Genomic DNA, 24,197 nt, shown 5'->3' with positions numbered 1-24,197 from the left:
GGCCAATTAATTTCTTTCTATTTATAGTAGAGACGGGGTCTCGCTCTTGCTCAGGCTTGTTTTGAACTCCTGACGTCTAGCAATCCGCCCGCCTTGGCCTCCCAGAGTGCTGGGATTACAGGCGTGAGCCACCGCGCCCGGCCTTATTTTTTGTTTTGAGACAGAGTCTCACTCTGTTGCCTGGGCTAGAGTGCTGTGGCATCAGCCTAGCTCACAGCAGCCTTAAACTCCTGGGCTCAAGCGATCCTCCTGCCTCAGCCTCCTGAGTAGCTGGGACTACAGGCATGTGCCACCATGCCTGGCTCATTTTTTCTATATATACATTTTTAGTTGGCCAATTAATTTCTTTCTATTTTTACTAGAGATGGGGTCTCACCCTTGCTCAGGCTGGTCTCGAACTCCTGACCTCGAGCAATCCGCCCGCCTTGGCCTCCCAGAGTGCCAGGATTACAGGGGTGAGCCACCACTCCCGGCCAAGATTTTTCTACACAGCAGCCTGAGAGCTCTTCCTAAAATATAAATCTGATCACCCTACTCCTTGCTTAAAAACCTCCAAAGGCTCTCTGATTCCTCTATAAGACCTTCATCGCAGCCCCCCTCTCCCTCTCAAAATCAACCATTCGTCACCATGTGTCTGATACCGCTGTGATTTGGGTCAAGTTCTTCCTTCTCCTGGGCGTGCCCATGTGACTCTAACTCGCCCTCCTGGGACATTGCTCGGATAGCGTGTTCTGCAGGAAGCCTTCTCTGAACCCCCAGATTGGACCCCTTCTTTATGCTTCCAATAGCAAACGGTGTATCAAACATGGTCTGAAAATGTTTTATTCAAAATTACATGTTCCTGGAACTGTCAACCCCTACTGAGCTCCTCAAGTTCCAAATTCACCTTGTCTCCTCTGAGAAAAATGTACTTTCAGTAGACTGTGAATACAGAACTTTCCGGTGGTAAAGAGTTGCTAGAAGTGGAGACGGGCGATCAAGATCTTAAGGTCCTTGTAACACAGGACTGGGTTCAAATAGTATCAGGCCAGGTTTGGCATCTGCAAGGCAGGTGCACCAATGGACAAGGAAACCACACAAAGTGCCTTCCAGCTCTGGGGTTCTTTGACTCAGACCTACTGGTCCGCTAATTCAAATGTCTCAGAGGACTCCAAAGTCACAGGAAACAGAAGGAAAGGCCCAAGGGTGATCCGCGCAGGCCCGGCTCCTGAGGCTCCTTCCAGACTGCAGTTCAGATGGAGGAAAGACGAGCCACCCCTTTCTGACCACCGTCCCCCTGGCTCTGGGCCAGGACACCACTAGACTGTCTCAGCCACACAGGGAAAGAAGCCCAGCCCGCGGAGAGATCTCATGCCGGGCCACACTGGCAGCTGTTCCTTCCAGAAAGCCCAGCAGTCAGCTCAGCCTGATGCTGAGAGATGGTGGCGGGTCACACAGCACCCCCCGCAGGACCAGGAGAGCCACCCCCAAGGGGAAGCGGAGGTTCAGAGAGCAGCCAGGCACAGGGAGTCCAGAGAGGCAAAGGAGAAAGGCAGGAGCAGCAGGAAGAGGCTGGCTTCCTCCAAGAACTTGGGCCCCAGATTTCATTTTCCAGAGGTAGGAGACACACGCAAAGTATTTTAGGAATCAGGGTCTCAGGTTTCCTGCCTCCCTCCTCCCTTTCAGCCTCTGCTGCGTTGAAATCACTCTATTCCCTTAGTCCTCAAGGGCTACTAGGGATTCCGTAAAAAAAAAAAAAAAAAGCAAAAAGCCAGCTGGGTGCGGTGGCTCACGCCTGTAATCCTAGCACTCTGGGAGGCCGAGGCGGGCGGATTGCTAGACGTCAGGGGTTTGAAACCAGCCTGAGCAAGAGCGAGACCCCGTCTCTACTATAAATAGAAAGAAATTAATTGGCCAACTAAAAATATATAGAAAAAATTAGCCGGGCATGGTGGTGCATGCCGGTAGTCCCAGCTACTTGGGAGGCTGAGGCAGGAGGATCGCTTGAGCCCAGGAGTTTGAGGTTGCTGTGAGCTAGGCTGACGCCATGGCACTCACTCTAGCCTGGGCAACAAAGCAACACTCTGTCTCACAAAAAAAAAAAAAAAAAAAAAAAAAAAAAAGCAAACAGCCACGTAGAATCCAGGGAAGAAGAAGGGCAGATCTGCAGCCCATCCAGGAGGTGACTAGGGCCACCACTACTATGCAGCTCAACCCCAGGGAACACCCCACACATTGTATTCTACGTGCGTAAACACCCCCTGAAAACAACAAGGAAAACCACGTGAACGGCGCCTCCTGGTGTTGTGCAACTTGCTCACCCTGGCTGGGTCCTCTCCTGGTGCCCATCTCTTAGGGAGCAGATGGAAACCGTCTGAAAGGTCCAAGACAGCCAGTTTCCTTTCACCACCTGCATGCACTAATTGTTAACATTTCCCCACATTTGCTCTCTCTCTTTCTCTGCTTAATCATTAAAAACTTCAGCTTGACTCTCCTAGGAACAAGGAAATCCTCTTACATAAACACAATGCCATTAGCACACCCACAAAATTTAGCGTTGACACAATAACATTATCTAATATCCAGTCCACATCTGAATGACCGAGATTATCATCTGGGAAGTTTTTTAAACACAGAAACTCCTGGCCCCTTCCCTGGCGGTTCTGGTTCGGTGGGGTGAGTCCCTGGACTCAGCAAGTTTCAGAACCCCCTCAGGTGATTCACACATGCCGCTGGGTTTGACCCCACAGACTAGGGTTTCAGGACTCTTAGAAAGACAAGGAACTGGGTAAAGGGACCCCAAAAAGCACCAGGCAGTCAGCTGATGAAGGAAGAAGGCATGCTTGTGGCCAAGCAGATTGGTGCCAGGGTCTAAGCAGCACCAGGCACCGAGCTTAGTCCACACGGCTGCCCGCAGCTGGCTGGGGCGGCTGGCAGGGGAGGAAATGGGATCAGGGCAGAGTGACACAATCGTCCAGAGTCAAAGGGTGGAGAGGGAGGAGAGGGCACTCCCTCCAGAGGAGCTGGCTCTGTTCAGTCCCCAGGCCAGAGAAGGAGGGGCCCCAGGGGCCAGCACTGAAGCTAGTGGCTAGAAAGGCTTCCTGCTGTCTTTCTGGAGGACTCCATATCAGAGTTGCTCTGCCTGGGACTGGGAGAATCTAAATAAGTCTGGGTAATCTCCTCCCTGCACCCTGAACCACAGACTTGTTTCCCAATGGGTGCTGAGTGCCAGCCACATGCCACGCCAGGCACATGTACACACAAAGACTAGTATTCAAATGACCATCGCACAATTCCAGGGAGCTTATGATCTCTCAAAGATGATAGATATATGCATAAATAATTAAATCCCCCCTTGGGGAGGATTTAATTGTGGAAAGGCACTGCATGTCTTGGAGCATATTCACCGAGCAGGGAAAATGGAGAGCTACCAGACAAGGTGGTGAAAAATACCGAGGGTCTCAGCCTTGGGTGTCCTGACTGATACTCAGCAGTTTTCCCTAAGAGCAGAGAGCTCAGTTCTAGGACTGCCCTAGGAAGGGACCCTCAGCACCTCCCCTCAGGGCAGACAGGGTCAAGGGGTTGGAGGCCGTAAGGACTTAACCCCTTTGGCTTCCAGAGTTTTCTCTTCAGAGAGGACCCCTGCCTCTGTCCATCCCCCAGCACCTACACTCACCCATACCCCAAATTCCACTGGCTTTGCAGCCAGGGACCCATGTCCCACAGCTCACTCCATACCTGTGGGCCAGTTCCACCTGCCCCCAGCCCCCACAGCCCGGCCTAACAGGGGACACCAGCATGCCCTGCCAGGAATCTGACTCCTCCGGCAGGAAGGTATATCAAGAAGGTCAAGTAGGACAGCTCCCTGCCTCCAACAGACGTGCATCTGATCCCTGCTTCCTCATTTAAAGCGCACAGGTTTTATATAGCTCTATATGGGTCTTTGATGTCCATCACTGAATCCCATGCACCAACGAGGTCTTTTTTTTTTTTGAGACACAGTCTCACTTTGTTGCCCAGGCTACAGTGCCCTGGCATCAGCCTAGCTAACAGCAACCTCAAACTCCTGGGCTCAAGCAATTCTCCTGCCTCAGCCTCCCGAGTAGCTGGGACTACAGGCATGCACCACCATGCCCGGCTAATTTTTTCTATATATATATTAGTTGGCCAATTAATTTCTTTCTATTTATAGTAGAGACGGGGTCTCGCTCTTGCTCAGGCTGGTTTCCAACTCCTGACCTCGAGCAATCCGCCCGCCTCGGCCTCCCAGAGTGCTAGGATTACAGGCGTGAGCCACCGCACCCGGCCACCAACAAGGTCTTCAGTTTACCTAGCCTATGTTCCAGCCCCTCTGTGCAGCTCTCCTTTAGCTCCAAACGTTAGGTGAGAAACAACTGCTTGGGTTTTCTTCCCACTCAGGCATCCATCCCCTCTCTAGCATCTTCTTAGCCAAACTACAGCAGCCCCACCTGGTTCAGCATTTCCTGCCAGGATTTACCCCCATCCCTCTATTCCCTGGGCATACCCTGGACTCTCTACTAATTCAAAGCCAAAGTGGATACAAGAGTTTTATAAAAAGTCTTTCTGGGTCCTAGACGAGCAGAGGGACAGGTGCTAGGAGCCTGCCAGGACATGGTTAGATAGAGTCACATGCATGCACGGCTGCCTTTAATTCAGAGCCCCGGGGTCCTCGATTCCAGCTGAGAAACGTACTTGGTCAGCTGGCTCTGATCACAGGCACACGCTGAATCCTTGCAGATGCTGGGCTCTGAGTACGAGGAGAGACAGGGATGGAAGAGGTGAGGCGGCTTGCGGCTCCTCTACAAACTTTCCTTCCTCTAGAGCCGGCAAGTCGGATCTCAGGGCCAGGGACCGGGAGCTGGCAACGCACTGAATGGAACGTTTGGCAAAGAGGGAAGCGAAGTCTTGGCAGTGTGCGGATTTCTAACCCAGGAATCAGCCCAGGAGCCAGAGCAGCCACATCTCACTGTCTGGCTCACACTTCCTACTTCCTCCTCCCGCTCCTCCCTCCCGCTGCAGCCCGGGAACCAGGCCGTCTGTCCGGTTCACCCCAGGCTCCCTCTCAGGGCCATGGTAGTTGCCAGGGACTCCTCCAGCCTCCTCGGCCTCCCAGAGAAAGGCAGAGGGACAGGATGGTGGTGGGGGACAGGGCAGGTCCCAGGATGCCTTCTCCTTGCCAACCGCGGCCTCCAACGGAGAGGAGGAAACTTCTTCACACCAGCCCATCCCAAATCAGAAAAACCGCCTCAACATTTGCAATCAACAACACCTAGGACGCCCGGGACGCTCTGCAGATACTGCAGACCCCACGAAGTAGAAAGGAAGCTGGGAGCTGGGGACACAGCGGCTCTCTTTAGTCCTTGCCCCGCCCCCACCCATCATCCTCCTGCTCAGCTTTGCTTCAACACACACAGTCTGCTTCCTGCAGGCCCAGATTGTCACCTGTCACCTCCAGCCTCTGTTCAGCTTCCCTGTCTCATGCCCTCGGGAATCCAGTTCTCCCGGATTCCTGCGTGGGTGAGTCGCCGGCCCATTAGGCAGAGTCCATAAAGCAGGTCACAGCTGTTCCCATCTGGCCAGGGCACCCAGGTGAGGACAGAACAGACCCGCAAGGCTCTGCTCTGCCTAGAGGGTCCCCCGAAGAGAGGAGATGAGAGGACAGTGGGTCCCGACTCCCCAAGTCTTCCAGCCGGGCTAGGCCCACCCATCAGGGTCTGCAAGGAACAAGGAGGCAGTGCCGAGGGGCACTTCAGATGAGGGCCCAACCCATGGCAAGGGGACAGGGATGTATGTCAGGGCACCTGCAAAGGCATCAGACTGGCCAGAGGGCACCAAATAATGCCAGCGAGACCATCCTCTGGAAGGACGATATCTTTGCTGGGGGCCAATGCTTTTACCGAGGGTCTCCAATTCATTCAATCACAATTCTTTGGGTATTTTCTGGTAGCACCTTTCTCAAACTTTTTTTTTTTTTTGAGACAGGGTCTTGCTTTGTCTCCCAGGCCAGAGTGCAGTGACTCCACCCTAGCTCACTGCAGCCTTGAACTCCTGGGCTCAGCGATCCCCCACCCTGACCCTGACCCCCACCTCAGCCTCCCAAGCAGCTGGGACTACAGGCAAGCAACACCATGCCTGCTAATTGTTTTATTTTTTGTAGAGACAGGGTCTTGCTATGTTGCCCAGGCTGGTCTCAAATTCCTGGCCTCAAGCGATCTTCCCACCTGGGCCTCGCAAAGTGCTCGGATGACGGGCAAGAACCGTGACCACCATGCCCAGCCACACTTTTCTCAGACTTCCGAAAGGTTCTCCCTCTTCTCGATGACAAGCTCCTCGGTCCTGTCACGGAGGAGGGGAGGGAGGCCCACTAAGGGTAAGTGGCTTTGCCCTGGGTCTCTCGCTGGAGCCACTGCACAGCCGGGAAGGGGCCACAGACCCCATGCGGGGAGGCCAGCATGGTGGCGACACTTAGAAACAGTCTTGGCCCAGCCCTTGCTCTCCCTCCACCGTTACACACTCAGCACGGATGTGCCAGAGCTCTGTCCTCAGAGGGACCCAGGTACTGGTACCCAGGACGACCGCAGGCACCGCAGGCAGGGCCGGCAGCCCCCACGTGGGGGGACTGCCTAGGAGCCCGGGCCAGGCTGCGTGGGCAGTGGGCTGCCGGCAGCTGACAGCCACCTGCTCGGCTCCGAGCGGGGCCAAAGGAAGTCAAGCAGAAAGAGGCCGAGCCAGCGTCCCCGGGAACCGGCTCGGGCGCCCCGCCCCGCACCGCGCTGCAAGCGCTTTGCCTCCTCCGGACAGGAGGCTCTGCACCCCGCGTCCACAGCCCCACCGCTGTCCCTCGGCCGCCGCGGCTTCCTAACCAGCAAGCCAGACACGCGGTCTGATGGAGCAGAGTGTCGTCACTGGTGCGAGCCGCCACATCGGGACAATCCCAGATGGAGGGCCAGGGGCCCAAAGCCCCGGTGATCGCACGATCTGCGCATGCGCCAGACACCCTGCCTCTTCCCCTCAACCCCACACACATCCAGACTGCGCCCCACATTACACACGTGCCCCACCCCTCCGCCACTCCGTGCTTATTCTCCATACCCCACACCCTCCCCACATACCCTACAGCGCTCCATACACACCCTACACCCGCACACCCTCCCCATACACACTCTACACCCTTCCATACACATCCTACCCCCCACACCCTCCCCACATACCCTACAGCCCTCCATACACACCCTACACCCGCACACCCTCCCCATACACACTCTACACCCTTCCATACACATCCTACCCCCCACACCCTCCCCACATACCCTACAGCCCTCCATACACACCCTACACCCCCACACCCTCCCCATACACACCCTACACCCCTCCCCACACCCTTCCCATACACACCCTACACCCCCACACCCTCCCCATACACACCCTACACCCCCACACCCTCCCCATACACACTCTACACCCCCACACCCTCCCCATACACACCCTACACGCCCCCTTCCAACTCATTCACTCTCATCAGCTCTCAGAGAGGAGAGGAAGCTGGCCTGCACCCCATGAGGTCACATTCTTAGTGTCATTGGCAAAGAAAGCTGAGAAAAGGTTGAACCCGGAAGAAAAAGGAAAACAGGACCTCTGGGAGCCAGGGCACAGCGCTGGCGGGTCCCCAAGCTCTCTTCCTTCTCCGCGTTCCAGCAGGCCTGGCCTGGCAGCAGGCGGGAGCACCCTGGAGAGAATACCAGGGAAGGAAGCCGGGGCAGAAGAGCTCAAGAGGGCCTTTTCCCAAACGCCACCTGGCCGCGGGGCTCCCAGGAAAGTGGGAAAGGAAAGGGCACCGGCTCTCAAGCAGGCCCCATCTTTCAGTGCAGAAAAAAGAAGAAAAATGAAACACCAACCCTCTGGTACTAATTTACACAGGGGTGTTAGAGACCAAGGTGTTAGTCCCTCCCAGGGATATTTGCATTTAAAAAGCAGTCTGAGGAAAGGAGTGCCCAACCCAAGAGGCCCGGGGAAATGGTAAGATTTCTATTTTTTGCTGGGATGGAATAATCCATTAAAAGATAGGCGGGGTGGATCTCTAGTGTAGGGGTGGATCTCTAGTGTAGGGGTGGATCTCTAGTGTAGGGCGAGCCTCTCCATGCCCCCCACCCCATCTCAGCTCCTGAGCCCCGAATGGCTTGCCCCTGTGTGGAACACAATCGCCACCAGCGCTGCCCACCAGGCAGCCCGTCCCTTTAAGGCACTGACCCCTCCAACCCCTGGCCTTGGCTATTCTTAGCCCAGCCTGATGCAGGTGGCCACCAGGCCTTCCCCTGTAGTCACGCAGCTTCCAAGCTGGGAGCCTCTGCTCTTCCTGGCCCCGGGCTGGGAAGATATCCTGTGCCAGGGTCAGTCAAGGACACCGAACCGGGCAGGAAACCAAGGATTCTGTTTTACCCAGGTCAAAGGAGAACCCCCACTCGGGTGCAGGGCTCTGGGAGAAAACTGGGAAATGAGATACTCTCGGATATAGCCTCTCAGAGTCCCCAACGACGGGACGGGTACACCCAGAGAGGGGCAGCAGGTGGTGGTCCTGAGGGTGCCAAACCACAGGAGTCCCTGCCAGGACACCCCGTGCCAGCCTGGCCACCCCCTAGACATGTCGGTTTCCCCTCAGCCCTGCTCACCTGCATGTGCGGCCTGGTATGGACTCCCCATGCCCTATCTCCGGTTGACACCTGAGTCCTGCGGCCTCAAGGTCACGGCCACTGCAGGCCCCTCTCCCTTCCTCCTACTTTCTTTCTCTCTCTCCTTCTGTTTCCACCCCAACTTAGGAGGCTCAGAAGCCCTCCCTGGTTAACGGTTCCAACCTCTCCTCTCTCTCTTCTTCCACGCTCACTGTCTACTTAACACCCTGGCGCTCTGTGTGTCACACAGGTGGACATGGAAGCCCTGGAGTCTGGGGACAAGAGCAAACACCTTTGTCTCAGATGGTCTTAACCACTTTGCATCTCTGTGCCTGGCGGGGTCATGAAGATCCTCAAAGAACAGAGTGACTTTGGCTGGGTGCAGGGGCTAGAGCAAGGAATCGATCAGTTTTGGTGTTGCTTTGTACATGCCCTGTCACCTTTCCCTGACCTCCTGTCCCCAAATTTGCATAGAAAGGTCCCAAGGGAGACAGAGGTCTCCTTAAAAATAGCCCAGTCCTACACTCAGCCAAGGGGACACTCAGCAGAGGGTGACCCACCTGACACAGCACAGCACACTTTCATCGCGCCAGCCCCTTCTTCATGGGGCCCCTATCCGCGTGACCCTCACCCAGGGCCTCCCAGGGTAGCAACAGTCAGAGGCCACCCCCAGCAGCCCTTAGCTGACCTTGCTTGTGGCCAGGGCATGGCTGTGCGTACAGGCCCGCTGCATTCCATAGGGACCCTGTGAAATACCTTCCAGGGAATGTAAATGCCACCTCGGGGTCTATCCAAGGAGTGCGGCCACTGTCGTATGACAGCAGTCAAGGGATTCCACTTTGTTTTGGTGAAAGGGAAAGAGAAGGGAGTCAGAGAGGAGGGGAGGAGGAAGGGAGGCTAAATGAATACGAGCATCCCAGAAACATAAGGAAGGAAACAGACCCCCACACACACACTGGTATTTTGTGCCAGGTATTGTCTTATTTATTCCTCATAACAGTCCTTACATGTGCATAGTATTATCCTTATTTTATGGATGTTTCCTAGAAAACAGGAAAGGGATTGAGTAATTTGCTCAAGGTCACGCAACCTGTAAATGATAGAACCAGTAAACGATAGAGTAGGAAATGACAGAGTTAAACTGCAACTTGTGTGAGCCCGAAGTTCACGGCCTTTTCCCCGTCCTGCCGTGGAAACCCAGGCTCGCCACATTCGACCAAACGTTCAAGCTGATGTTGGCGACTGTTCTGAAACACACCCCCGTACTCTTCCCCAAGCCCCAGGACACTTCACTCTCCCAGGCCACGCAAAAAATAAATAAAATAAAATAAACAAATAAGCAACACAAACAACCCATCTTCCAGTTTTGTAGATAAGAAAACCAATGACCAGAAGAGGGAAATGACTAGTGTGAAGTCACACAGCTACTCAGTGGCAGAGGTGGGACCAGAGACGTGGGAGTCCACGTCTTTGGACTCTCACTCCAGTGCTCTTTCTAGACTCAACTGCTAAACCATACCATAACCAGTCTATTTCCCCCATTCCTCCCTTTTTTTTCTTTCTTTCTTTTTTTTTTTTTTTTGGAGGCAGAGTCTCACTCTGTTACCTGGGTAGAGTGCAGTGGCATCAGCCTAGCTCACAGCAACCTCAAATTTCTGGGCTCAGTGGATCCTCCTGCCTCAGCCTCCCGAGTAGCTGGGACAGCAGGCATGCGCCACCATGCCCGGCTAATTTTTCTATTTTTAGTAGAGACTGAGTCTCGCTCTTGCTCAAGCTGGTCTCAAACTCCTGAGCTCAACCCCAGAGGGCTAGGATTACAGGCAGCGTGAGCCACTGTGACAGGCCTCTACCATTCTTAAAATACTTCGGGGAAGGAGTCCCCCAGCCTTCCTGTTCTAATCTCTCTTATATTGGTTCATTCCTTTCTAAGCTTTTGATTACTTTCATTAATTAAGTGAAATAACCTATACAGAGCACACATTGGGCACCAAAAAATTATTATTCCTTTCTCTTACCTGAATGTTTATTCTCTTAACTGAAAAATTGTTTTATTGGGCTCCCAAAAATTATTATTCCTTCCTCTCACCTGAATGATTGAGAAAACCCCCTAACTAGTCCGTCTCCCTTGCCGACCCCCTGAAGTATCCGCTCTTAGACCAGCTCATTCTTCCAATGAAAACGTCTGTTTCTCCTCTCCTTACCAGACACTCACTCAAGGCTCCACATATTGAGTGCTCAGCCCAGTCCCCTGCCTGCTCCCCTAAATGCTGACTAACCTAACTGGTTACTAACCCTTCTCCAAGGCCCCAAGTTTTCCTACAGACCTCCGCTCATGCTAGAACCTTCACTGGAATACCCCGGCCTGCTCCCTACAAATGCCCGCTCAGATATCAGAGTCTTCCCTCCTCTCCCACGACCGCAAGTGACTTTGCTCTCTTTCGAACATCTCTGCGATTTTTAATGTGTCCTGCTGCATTTATGTGTATTCTGCTTTGGATTATTTCTACTGGTGATTAGAATACTATTTTTATTCTAATAATTATTATTCATAACTGTTATTTGTGTAGATGTTTGTAGTTACAAAGCACTTTTGTAGACATAAGCCCACTAATCTTAGACTCTTAGGCATAAAGATTACCTCTTATTTTTTTTTATTAACACAGTTACCAACATATTCTTTTGTTGTTGTTTTTAGAGACAGGGTATAGCTTTATCGCCCAGGCTGGAGTACAGTAGCTGGGCACATGCCACCATGACTGGCTAGTTTTTGGATTTTTTTGTAGAGCTTGGGGTCTTGCTATGTTGCCAGGGCTGCTCTTGAACTCCTGGCCTGGAGGGATCCTCCCACCTTGACCTCCCAAAGTGCTGGGATTACAGGCATGACTCGCCACATCTAACCCCAACACATCTTTTAAGTAACATTCTTTTTTTTTTTTTTTTTTAAAGACTAGTCAAGTGCAGTGGTGAGAAGTGGGCAAAGTAGTAGAACAAGGAGTTCCATCTGTAACAGCCTGTGAACAATCAGGTGAGACAACTCACTGCCCTGCCTTTAGACCAGCCACATTCTTAGTTTTATCATTTCAACACGCATCCACAAACACCGCGCTACATGCAAAACGCTCTTTTCCACTAAGCCTTTAACCCGCATGGATTACCTTTTATTTATCTTTGTCTCCCCCACGATGCTCAGCACAACATTTTACACAGGGTACGTGCTCAGTACAGGACTGTTAAATACCGTGTTCTCCGGGTGGTCGGACCAACCCAGAGGAGAAGAGTTAACAGCTCCCTGTCGTAGGATCAGAGGATCTAAGGCAGGATGAGGACTGCAAAATTGTCATGTATTTTTCCAGGCAGACACTCCATTGCCCGTATCAGATTCTCAGAGTTTAGAGACCTCCAAAATAGGTAAGCACTCTGGTCCTAGTTTCTATACCTCTATGAAATGCTGCCTAAGATTATGCTAACTCTTGAGAGCCGTATCGCAATGGACTCATACTGAGCTTTAGGATTACCCCACTCCATGAAGAAACGCATCCATTTCCCTGCATTTTGGGGAGGGGCAATGTGGTTCCCTCAAGGTTACGGACCATGTTGAATGCAAGGTTGTATCCCTAGGGTTTAGCACAGCTGCTACTGACGAATGATATAATTCTAACAACCGCTAGCTACCAAGCCACCATTTACATGCATCGGGCATTGCTCTAAGTAGTTCATTAATTAACTCTTCATTTTCACAATTTTTTTTCCTGTTACTATTATTGCCCCCACCTCATATATGAGGAAACTAAAGCACAGATAAATTAATTTTCCTAAGGTTGCACAGCTTGTCAGTGGTGGAGCCGGACTTTGGACCCCAGCAAGCTGGCTCCACAGCCATGCTCTTACCTCTCTGCTTGACCTTACATTGCCCTCATTTGATGAATGAATGAATGTAAGAATGAATGAGCACGGGCATTCTAGATTTTGTGTGTGTGTGTGTGTGTGTGTGTGTGTGGACGAGGGCTCAACTCTGTTGCCCAGGCTAGAGTGCAGTGGCATCATATTAGCTCACAGCAACCTCAAACTCCTGGGCTCAAGCAATCCTTCTGCCTCAACCTCCTGAGTAGCTGGGAGTATAGGTGTGTGCCACCATACCCAGCTCATTTTTCTATTTTTTGTAGAGATGGGGTCTCACTATGTTGCTCAGACAGGTCTCCAACTCCTGGCCTAATGCGATCCTCCCATCTCAGCGTACCAAAATGCTGGGATTACAGGTGTGAGCTACCTTACTTAGCCTGGTTTTTGTTTTGTGGTTGTTTTTTTTTTTTTGAGACAAAGTCTCACTCTGTTGCCCAGGCTAAAGTGCTGTGGTGTCAGCCTAGCTCACAGCAACCCCAAACTCCTGGGCTCAAGCAATCCTTTTGCCTCAGCCTCCCTCGAGTAGCTGGGACTACAGGCGCGTGCCACCATGCCCAGCTAATTTTTTCTATGTATTTTTAGTTGTCCAGTTTATTTCTTTCTATTTTTAGTAGGGATGGGGTCTCACTCTTGTTCAGGCTGGTCTCAGACTCCTGAGTTCAAATGATCTTCCCTCCTCGGCCTCCAAGAGTGCAAGGATTACAGGCGTGAGCCACCACGCCCAGCCAGCCTGGTTTTTATTGAATGAATAATTAACCATTAATTAACCCACCTTTCATCTCCACGTTATATTATATATTAGAATATCACAAGAGTCCTTCTCAAACTCTCCTTGAATTCAGCCAGAGCATATCTCCAAGTAATTCCCTGATCTACCAGTATAGAATTCCTGTCAGTAAAATAAAGAAGCTTAGTTAACTCCTTAGTGAACTATTCTTAGTGAACTAAGAACGATTAGTTATTTATTAACTATTCCTAGTGAACTAAGATTTCTCAGACACAAACTCCACTAGGATAGGGACTTCTCAATTTTTACTTAGAGATAGGGTGTCACCACATACGCCAGGCTGGTCTTGAACTTTTGGGCTCAAGCGATCCTCCCACCTCAGCCTCCCAAGTAGCTGGGACTACAGGTGCACACCACCATACCCAGCCACAGGTGACTTTAAGGGCCCTTTCTGTCATTACCTGGCTCTCAGGGAAGGACCATGTCACTCAGGACCTGGACCTTGTGGGCATTTTTTTTCCTCACAGGTCCCTTCAGCATAGCACAGAAAGAACACAGGTTCTGGAGGTATTTTGACCTACACTCAAGCTCTGGCTCCTCTCTAATTAATTGTATGATCTGAGCATGTTCCTTAATCTTGCTATCCCTCGGTTCTCTCATCTGTAAAGGGAGCAGAGACAACTTCATCATCGTCCATTTCCTCCAAGAAACTATAAGATTATGTTCAAAATACTGTAGGTGAACAGACACTCAATGATGGTGACTGTCTTTATCATGTGCTCTTACTTGAACTTTTGCTTAACTGCCTCCTGTTTTTTTTTTTGTTTTTTTTTTTAGACAGACTCTCACTTTGTTGCCCAGGCTAGAGCGAGTGCCGTGGTGTCAGCCTAGCTCACAGCAACCTCCAACTCCTGGGCTCAAGCGATCCTCCTGCCTCAGCCTCCCGAGTAGCTGGGACTACAGGCATGCGCCACCATGCCCGGCTACTTTTTTCTATATATATATTAGTTGGCCAATTCATTTCTTTCTATTTATAGTAGAGACGGGGGTCTCGCTCTTGCTCAGGCTGGTTTCGAACTCCTGACCTCGAGCAATCCGCCCGCCTCGGCCTCCCAGAGTGCTAGGATTACAGGCGTGAGCCACCGCGCCCGACCTGCCTCCTGTTTTGCCTTGCTTGTTGGAATCATCTGCAGCAGCATAGTCAAAAGCACACTCTGAGGATCTGCCAACTCTTCGGAACCACTCTATATTTCAAAGTCTCTTATCAAGGGACTGTATCTTCTCTCTCTTTTTTTCTAAGGCTAGTCAAGTGAAGCAGTGGGAGTAGAGAAGGAACAAAGAAATCTGTAACGAGTCACCAATCAGTTGTAAACACACCATTGCAATCAGATTAGCCTCTCTCTTTTTTTTAATGGAATTTAACTTATTTTTGAAATTTTTAAATTTTATTTATTAATATTATTTTTAGTTGATAAGTCAATTGATTGTATATCTTTATGCGGCATCTATCTTCTTTCTTAATTAAGAAGCAGCTGTCACCCTGAGCACCCGCCTCTGCTGCAGGGAGGTTACAAGAAGAGAAGGGGGCTGGGGGGGGCGTAAACTCCCAACTAATGGATGCAGTGTGCACTGCATGGGGGAAGGCACGCTTCTGGCCCTGGCTTGGGCGAGGCAAAGGCATTACATGTAACCAAAATGTTAGCACCCCCATAATATCCTGAAATAAAAAAGAGAGAAGGAGATGATGTACCTCCAGGACAGGACCCACAGGGGTGGAGATGTAGTCCCAGACACAAAGCATGGCGGGAAGAGCTGCCCAGAAGAAAAGAAACCAGAGCCTGAGAGAAATCTGCGGGGGTGACAGTGATTAGTCTCCAAGTGACTAGAGTCGGCCAGGGTTAAAAGAGGAAGGTTGGGAAGAAGGGAGGTAAGCAATGTTGTGAAGAAGGCCGGGCGCCTGTAATCCTAGCACTCTGGGAAGCCGAGGCGGGCTGATTGCTCAAGGTCAGGAGTTCAAAACCAGCCTGAGCAAGAGCGAGTCCCCGTCTCTACTATAAATAGAAAGAAATTAATTGACCAACTAATACATATAGAAAAAATTAGCCGGGCATGGTGGTGCATGCCTGTAGTCCCAGCCACTTGCGAGGCTGAGGCAGCAGGATTGCTTGAGCCCAGGAGATTGAGGTTGCTGTGAGCTAGGCTGATGCCATGGCACTCACTCTAGCCTGGGCAACAAAGTGAGACTCTGTCTCAAAAAAAAAAAAAAAAAAAAATGTTGTGAAGAAGGAATAGTGGTAGGAGTGATACAATTAAGGTGGAAGGATGACAGTTTTCCAAAGAGGCTTCTCTGAAACTCTGTGGAGCCTCCGCTATCGGGAAGGGGACGTGAACTGCTGAAGATCCCTTCAGCCACAGGTTCTCATTTCTGCCTCAAGACTGCTAAGAACTTCTCTGCTCCCCCTTCTCTCTACACTGAGGGACTCTGCTCCCCACAGCACAAAGCCTTCTGCCCCCGCAGTCTCATGAACCAGCGTGGCGATGTGGGGTGGGTGGATTCCATCGCCCCGTGTTCTGAGGGAAGAGAATTTCCCAACAACAAAGCTACTAATAGGGTGGACACAAGACTCCAAGGTGCTGAAGAGTAGATCCTTTCATGAGTCATCCTGTGATCGGTGGGTGAGCATTCAGTCCCAGCATCGCTAGTGACCGTGGGACCTTGGGAGAGTCACTTCTCTGGGAAGAGATCTCCCTGAGAAGGTTCTTTTCAGTTCTAAGGCTTTATGTGATCACAGGAAATGCAAGGATGGTCCCTCAAGTTTCGTTTTATAAAACAGATGCAAAATAAAGCGGATATAGAAATACCAAAACAAGAAATCTGCCTTAATTTCCCGAGGGCACCCCAAATCCCAAACCTTGTACTAGAGTTGCTCACAAGGTGGCAAAATGACACGATAAGATTATCCCGTCTTCTCCTTCCTTGGAAGGTAGGGATAGAAATGAAAAAGCATAGAAAAGCAGGCAAGACAGGAGCCCAAGGAATTCACACATATGTGCCCTGACCCCCAAACAAATGGGAATTAAGAAGGTACTAGGCAGGCCGGGCTCGGCGGCCCATACCTGTAATCCTAGCACTTTGGGAGGCCAAAGTGGGAGGATCACTCAAGGTCAGGAGTTTGAAACCAGCCTGAGCAAGAGCGAGACCCCGTCTCTACTAAAAATAGAAAGACATTAACTGGCCATCTAAAAATATATAGAAAAATACTAGACGGGCATGATGGTGCATGCCTGTAGTCCCAGCTACTCGGGAGGCTGAGGCAGAAGGAGTCAGAGGTTGCTGTGAGTGAGGCTGACACCACAGCACTCTAGCCAGGGCAACAGAGTGAGACTCTGTCTCAAAAAAAAAAAAAAAAAAAAAGAAGGTACTAGACTGGCCTGGGGTTGGGTGGAGGAAATTTATCCTCTTGGGCCCCTATCCTGGGGAAGTTTATTATCTAAGGCATACACCCCAGGCTGGTGACATTTTATGGCCATTCAAGGAATCTACTACAATGAATTCTGCAACTCAGCTGCGCCTTTGTGTTCTCCCATGACCCGATATCTCTCTGATAGTGGCATCGAGGCTATGAGCGCAGGGCATGGAGTGAAACTGCCTGCTTCAAATCCCACCTCTGTCATTTACTAGCTGACATCAGGAAGTGCTGGCTATTATACTATGTGCCAGCTCAGCAGCACCCTGCCTACTGGCAGTCGCCAGCCTCGGGAAGGCGTTTGTCCCTCCCCAATTCCCTACGAGGATCATCCAGCAGCCTTTCCTTCTCTCCCAGTTCCCATTCTGCCAAACCTATTTAAAGAGAAATACCCAAGGAATACAGGAGTTACCTTGGTATCCTCGCATCACTCTTCCCTTAGCCAGAAAGGAAGAGTTCCAAAACATTCCTTACTCCATGCCCTGCAGACCCCACCCCAGCCCCACCCCTGACAGCTCTCCCTCCCTTAGGATGGAGGCTACACCCAGAATGAATAACTAACATTGGTACAGCACTCTGCAGTTTTCAGAGGCTTTTGCTTACGTGACAAAAGCATGCAAGCAGTTCACGGTAAGCAGTGTATTTCATCCTTAAAGCAATCCTGTGGGCCATGGAGACTCCCCCCCCCCCCCCACAAATATGCAAACTGAATCTCAGACAGGTTCACAAATTCCCATGCTCACACAGCTGGGGAGCAGCTCACATGAGGACCCAAAGCTGGGCCTCCTGACGCTGTTTCTCTACTATTTCACATTATTATGTCCAAGTTCACATCCTGGGAGCATCGGGAGCCTGAAGTTAACGGCCAGTGACAAACCCCCAAAGAGAACAAAGACCCCCCTCATTTTTCTCCCTGCTGGCTCAGGCAGGGTTGTCCAGGCTGAAGGACCACAGACATGAGACGCCTGCAGAGCACCAGGCCTGGGAAGGGTGGAGACACCACTGAGAGGCAACCAAAGGCCCACAAGGGAGTGGAGTATCTGCCAGAGTGCTACTAGGAGGTGGCAAAGATCACAAGCATTCCAGACCACCAGGCAAGCCCAGAGGAGCGCCCCAGGGAAAAGCCCAGGGTCCCAGATAAACTGACCCTCCCTAACCCAGCACACCCCCTTGGCCCTCCCGCACCATGCTTCCAGTGGAGACTAAAATGGACAAGCTGCCTTCTGATCAGGGCTGACAGCTTGGTCAGACATAGACACCCATGCACACTCAGCAGCAAGCTCAGAGCCATGGAAATCAAACCTTGGGCTCACCCAAAGGCCAAGGAAAAGCAGCCACAGCCTGGGTCCAGGGCTGCAGCTCAGAGCCACCGTCTCCTCAGATGCTGGCTGCCAGGCAGGGCTATAAAATGTGCCTCGACTTAATTTTTCCATGGACACAACCCCAGATGGGACTGCCAGGCTCCAGAGGAGCTGCGATGGATTGCAAAGGCTCACTGCCCCTCTGCTCTGGGATCTAACAGCTGGAACGTGGGGCGGGGGGAGTATCTGGGGGTCAGGCTTCCACACCCAGTCCAACTGTCTTCCTAAGATCTTTCCAAGGCCTAACGCAATAACAGAGCAAGTTTTCATTCAGGACGGATTCAGGGTTGGAATTCAGTGCAAATTGCTTACATCTGCCTGGCCACATCCCAGAGAGTCAGGTAGTTTAGAGAGAGGAGGGGTGGGCTTGGCCCGCTTCTGGGAGCCTGGGTAGCTGCGTGCTAAAGAATCCGATGCCATGCTGGGACCAGCCAGCCCAGTGTACAAAACTCCCCAGCAGAGTAGAGAAAAAACATCAGGACAGCCAGAGACAATGGGGATTCCATCCGAGGCATGACTGGTAGGACTGGGGCAGGGAAGCCACAAAGACCCCAAAAGGGGGTGGGAGATGGAGGGAGAGAAGGCTGGCCCGAAGGAGCAAGAGCAATGGCAGACAGCGCGCGCGCGCGCGCACACACACAGACACACACACACACACAGACACACACACACACACACACACACACAGACACACACACACACACACACACACAAATTTCCAGCTTTAGCCAACATAGGGTGTGTGCACTAACTAACCTCATGCATTTGGTAACCTCTTCCCACGAGCCAGGAGCCTGCCAAGCCCCTGGGCTCCCCACCCTACCCCACCCCACACCAGCTTGGCCGCCTGGCTTGGGTTTCCTTCCGCGATTGCTCCCCAACATCAAAGCCGCCGCGGTCGGGAGCCCAAAACGAGAGACAAGTACAGGCCAGGAGAGCGGCGCCTTCCCCGAGCGCTGGGGGACTCGGCCCGAGGGTCCCTCTCCCTCTTCCCGGCTTCTGTCTCCTTTCGCTGCAGTACCCTTATAAGGGAGAGGCCAGTCTACCCCGTGCACGGCTAAAGAATGTGCATGTTACCCAGGCCAGATGCTGACCTTTCACCCGCCGCCCGGGAGGGAAGGCACTATCCCCACCTCGGCACAGGTTTTGCTTTTTATTTCTCATCTTAAACAAGCAAACCCAAAGCCACCGGTTGGTTCAGGTCGCCCCGCAGCCGGGAGCCAGGAAGTGTGTTCGGAGAGAAGGGGGTGGGGATGGGGTGCCGGCAGCCCGAAAGGCCCCGCGGCCGCCGGGGCGGGGAGCGGTGGGGGCAACCTGCTCCGCGCCGCGGGCTGCAGCTCGGGCTCGCTCGGCGCCCGCCGCCCGGCCGCGCCGGGACCCTCGGCCGCTGCCATTGTTGCCCCTCCGCCGTTGCCATGTTGGAGCGAGAGCCCTCGACCCCCGCGCCTCCGCTCCGGGGGCGCCGCGCGGAGCCCGGGGCCGCTGCACCCGGCCCGGTGCGTGCCCTACCTGCGCTCGCTGCCGGCCGTGCCGCAAGACCCGACGTGTCGCGCGCCCGGCGACCTGGGCTGCTCGCTCCGCGCCTCCGCGGCCCCCGGCGCCTCTCGCACCCGCGCGCCGTGCGGCCGGCCGCTCCCTCCGGCCGCGCGCCGGCCTCGGGGTCCCCGGGACGGGCAGGGGGAGGCGGCGGAGGCGCGGGCGCCGGCGGGGGGCGGGGAGGCCGTGCTCTCCGCCGAGGGCGTGCGCGAGCCGGCGGTCAGGCCGCCCCGGGAGAGACAATAGCGGGAGCCGCGGGCGAGCGCGGGGAAGCCGTCTCCCGGACGCCCGGCGCACTGCACGGCGACGCGGGGCTCGGCCAGACCCCGCCGCACGGGCGGCCGCGGGCCCGGGCTGCAGCCGCCGCTCCGAATCCGCCGCGAGCCGAGGGCGGGGCGGCGGCTGGAAACGCGGCCGCCCTCCGCCTCTGCCCTCCCCGCCGCCTCCCCTCCGCGTCCTCCCGGCCCGGCGACTCCCGCCCGCCGCGCCCGTGCGCGGGGAGGCAGCGCGGCGCTGGCGTGCGGCGGTGCTCGGCACGCCCGGGAGCCGGCTCTGCGCGCCCCGCGCGGGTGGGGGTCTGCGAGCGCCCGCCACTCTCGCGCCGGAACCCTGGCCTCCGCCGGAGGAGAGCCAGATCCTTCTGCTGGGAATGACTGAGGCTTGAGGTCCAGCTACCGGTGTGAGGAACTTACCCCGCAATTCTGACAGCGATGCCCGAAAGAACCCCCGTCTTGAGGGTGGAGATGGGGGTGGAGGGAAGCGTCTCCACGCTTTGCACACTCGGTCTCGTTCGTTTTTCTGTTTGCTCAGGGTGGGGGGGGTGCGGGGATCTTCCGACCTGCAGCCCCGAGAAAACAGCAGTCGACAACCTGAGCAAGCGAGCGGAAAGGGGACGCAGAGGATCCTCCAACCCAACAGGGATAGGGGAAAAAAACACTTTCATACAATATGTTATATTTTAAAATTAGACTCTTAAGTACCTTTCTTTGAGCAGTGGTCTCTACAAGAATTTTCCTAAAGGCTCCACCCAAAAGAAACCAATAGTTGGCCAGCTCCTCGTTTGCGTTTGGTTTGCATAATATCTGTGATCTCTGATCTCAAAGTACATTGTCCTCGGAACGTGAATCTTGTTCTCCCCCACCGCCCTCCTTTCTTCTTTCTTTCTTGCCAGTCTGACTGCGAAGATCAACACCTGGTTCTTAGCCCCCCTCCTCTGCTTCCCTGTCGGGTATGCGGGGTCTCCAGACGCCGCCTCCCTCAGATGCCCCTGACTCCCAGCCAGGGTTCCCATGGAAACAGCTGCCAAACTTCCCCTTCCTTGGCCTCAAGGAAATATTTGTTAGGATGCTACTATTCCAGGCTGTGTTGAGTTCACTAGAGTTTTAAAAAAAAGAAAAAAACAAAACAAAACCTTTGTATCCCTGTAAAATTTTGAAATTAAAAAAAAAGAATTTTAATAAGCCCTTACCTAATGGTAAAAACATGTGGGCCTTTTAAATTTTCCTTATTAATGTGAAACTCTTCAATCAACCCAAGTAGAATTTTCCAGGAGACAATGGTTAAAAGTCATCCTAGGCCCGTGTAGTGGCTCATGCCCATAATCGTAGCACTTTGGGAGGTCAAGGTGGGAGGATGGTTTGAGGCCAAAACTTTGAGACCAGCTTGAGAAACATAACAATACCTCATCTCCACACACAAAATTCTGTTCTGGCTCACAGCTTAAACTAAAAAAAAAAAAAAAAAAAAAAAAAAAAAAAAGAATTCTGGGAGGCCGAGGCGGGCGGATAGCTGCTGCTTCAGGGGTTCGACACCAGCCTGAGCACAGTCAGACCCCGTCTCTAAATCTAAAAAAAAAAAAGAATTAGCCAGGCATGGCAGTGCTTGAGTCTATAGCCCCAGCTAATCAGAAGGCTGAGGCAGGAGGAACACTTGAGCCTGGGAGTTTTAGGTTGCAGTGAGCTATGATGACACTACTGCACTCCAGTCTGAGTAACAGAGGCAGACCCTGTCTCTAAAAAAATTAAACAAAATAAATCACCCTAGAGCCATAGAAGGACAAAATGGGAAGAGGCTCTAGAGCCCCATAAAAGATAACTATTTATTGGGAAGGGAATTTGAATAACTACTGGAAGTCCTACATGGGGGAGAAAACAATATAAAAAGTGATTTCACAGTTCAGAAGGATTTCTTGGGATATTGTTTTGTTCTACTTTCTTTTTTTTTTTTTTTTTTTTGAGGCAGAGTCTCACTTTTGTTGCCCTGGCTAGAGTGAGTGCCGTGGCGTCAGCCTAACTCACAGCAACCTCAAACTCCTCCTGGGCTCAAGCGATCCTCCTGCCTCAGCCTCCCGAGTAGCTGGGACTACAGGCATGTACCACCATGCCCGGCTAATTTTTTGTGTATATATTTTTAGTTGGTCAATTAATTTCTTTCTATTTTTAGTAGAGACAGGGTCTCCCTCAGGCTGGTTTTGAACTCCCGACCTTGAGCAATCCGCCCGCCTGCCTCGGCCTCCCAGAGTGCTAGGATTACATGCGTGAGCCACCGCGCCCGGCCCTGTTTTGTTCTTACATAAGAAATCTGGGGGGGGGGATGGGCATTTATTGAAACCTTAAAATCTGTACCCCCATAATACGCCGAAATAAAAAAAAAAAAAAAAGAAATCTGGGAAAGCACAAAGGACCCTGAATTACAGACAACCCTGTGAGCGACAATAGGAGAAGGCCATGAAAGGGAAGACCCAGGCTTGTGTATCTTGTCGAGGCTCAGAAAATGGTACCCCAAAGTGAAGGTCTCAGAAGTAAAGTTTCTCTATGATCTGCCTTCCTGTCTCCAGCCCCTCATTCTCCTCCCTAGACAAGCCATAGAAATTAGAATTCCCCCAGGTGAGCCATAGAAACCAGAAGCCTTTCTTGTCAAAGCCAGCCATAAAAACCTAAAAATATTACTATTCCCCTACCTTCTGTGTAAGAGCTAGCCATAAAGAAATTCTCCCACCTACCTTAGGTCAGAAGACTCCCATTCCAGAAAGGGGCCTGCCCCAAACCTGGGAGGAAGAAATGCTACGAGAAGCCAAGAAGAATCTGAACTGACAGGGCTTGCCGGGTTTCCCAGCTCCACCTGCTGGCATTTGCTCATGCTCTTTGTCCCCCATACGTGGCTGTCCATTCTTCACCGAACCTACACATAAAAACGGATCGTTTTCCTTGTATCTTTGGGTCTTCATTCTGAAAGCTCCTATGTCGCATAGAGCTATGATTATATAAATCTGTTATGCCGGGCGCGGTGGCTCACGCCTGTAATCCTAGCACTCTGGGAGGCCGAGGTGGGTGGATCGCTCGAGGTCTGGAGTTCGAAACCAGCCTGAGTGAGACCCTGTCTCTACCAAAAATAGAAAGAAATTAATCGACCAACTAAAATATATATATATATATATATATAAAAAATTAGCCGGGCATGGTGGCGCATGCCTGTAGTCCCAGCTACTCGGGGGGCTGAGGCAGAAGGATCGCTTGAGCCCAGGAGATTGAGGTTGCTGTGAGCTAGGCTGACGCCACGGCACTCACTCTAGCCTGGGCAACAGAGTGAGACTCTGTCTCAAAATAAATAAATAAATCTTTTATGCTGTTCTGTTAACTTATCTTTTGTCACAGCAGTGTCTCCTGTGACCTTATGATGGAAGGAAGGGAATCACCCTCTTTCCTCCTCTACATTGTCTTCCTGATCCGCTGCTACGTGACCTTGGGTAGTCCACTTCCCCCTCTGCGCACCAATCATAACATCGGCCTTGCCTGTCACTCAGGGCTGTCGTGAAGATGAAAGGGGAGAACGCAGGGAAACACCTTGGAAACTCACGGGAGGCACCTGCTCCGCACACCCACCACGATGGATAGGGTGCTTTCCCTGATCCTCAGGAGCCGCAGGGGTTAAAAAACACCCCTTCATCCACTCACTCATTCACCACTTGCTCTCCTGCAGCTATTTATGACACTTACTCTGCGTCTATCAACAGGTCAAGCCCAGAGGCCTGAGAGAACAGTGGTCTAGGGGCCACTGGTGGCTGGAGTGAAAGGTCCCAAATAGAGAACTGACGGGAGACAGGCTGGGGCAGCTGGGTGCAGGATAGATATCCCAGGCTTTAGGATGCATTTTGGTCAGGAGAAAAATCTGGGAAAGAGAAACCGGGGAATGCAAAACATTTTGATTATATAGGTGACAGAGAACCGAGGTGTGCACAAATGAAGCTGGAGAGGGAGGTGACCAAAACCAGCTTTCAGGTGGCTCATGCCTGTATTCCTAGCACTCTAGGAGGCCGAGCCGGGCGGATTGCTCGAGGTCAGGAGTTCGAAACCAGCCTGAGCAAGAGCGAGACCCCCGTCTCTACTATAAAATTAGAAAGAAATTCATTGGCCAACTAATATATATAGAAAAAATTAGCCGGGCATGGTGGCACATGCCTATAGTCCCAGCTACTTGGGAGGCTGAGGCAGGAGGATTGCTTGAGCCCAGGAGTTTGAGGCTGCTGTGAGCTAGGCTGCCG

General features: G+C 52.3%; 1 protein-coding gene across 2 annotated transcripts in view; it reads right to left on the bottom strand.

Annotated features, from left to right (window-relative positions):
- PIK3C2B (phosphatidylinositol-4-phosphate 3-kinase catalytic subunit type 2 beta) overlaps window positions 1-20,575 on the bottom strand; it is a 70,273-nt gene extending 49,698 nt beyond the window's left edge. The window contains exon 1 of one of the 2 annotated variants that reach the window (XM_075996927.1): window positions 20,350-20,575. The gene's annotated coding sequence lies outside the window, so the exon portion shown is untranslated. Of the gene's footprint in view, window positions 1-19,630; window positions 19,709-20,349 lie in introns of those variants that run through there. The other variant, XM_075996926.1, reaches the window with a different exon arrangement.
- Between the last annotated feature and the right edge of the window lie 3,622 nt (window positions 20,576-24,197).

The sequence above is a fragment of the Microcebus murinus genome, chromosome 23 (genome assembly GCF_040939455.1).
Source record: "Microcebus murinus isolate Inina chromosome 23, M.murinus_Inina_mat1.0, whole genome shotgun sequence".
Lineage (NCBI taxonomy): Eukaryota > Metazoa > Chordata > Mammalia > Primates > Cheirogaleidae > Microcebus > Microcebus murinus.
The sequence above is the reverse complement of the archived record's forward strand: the minus strand, read 5'-3'. Positions and strand labels throughout refer to the sequence as shown.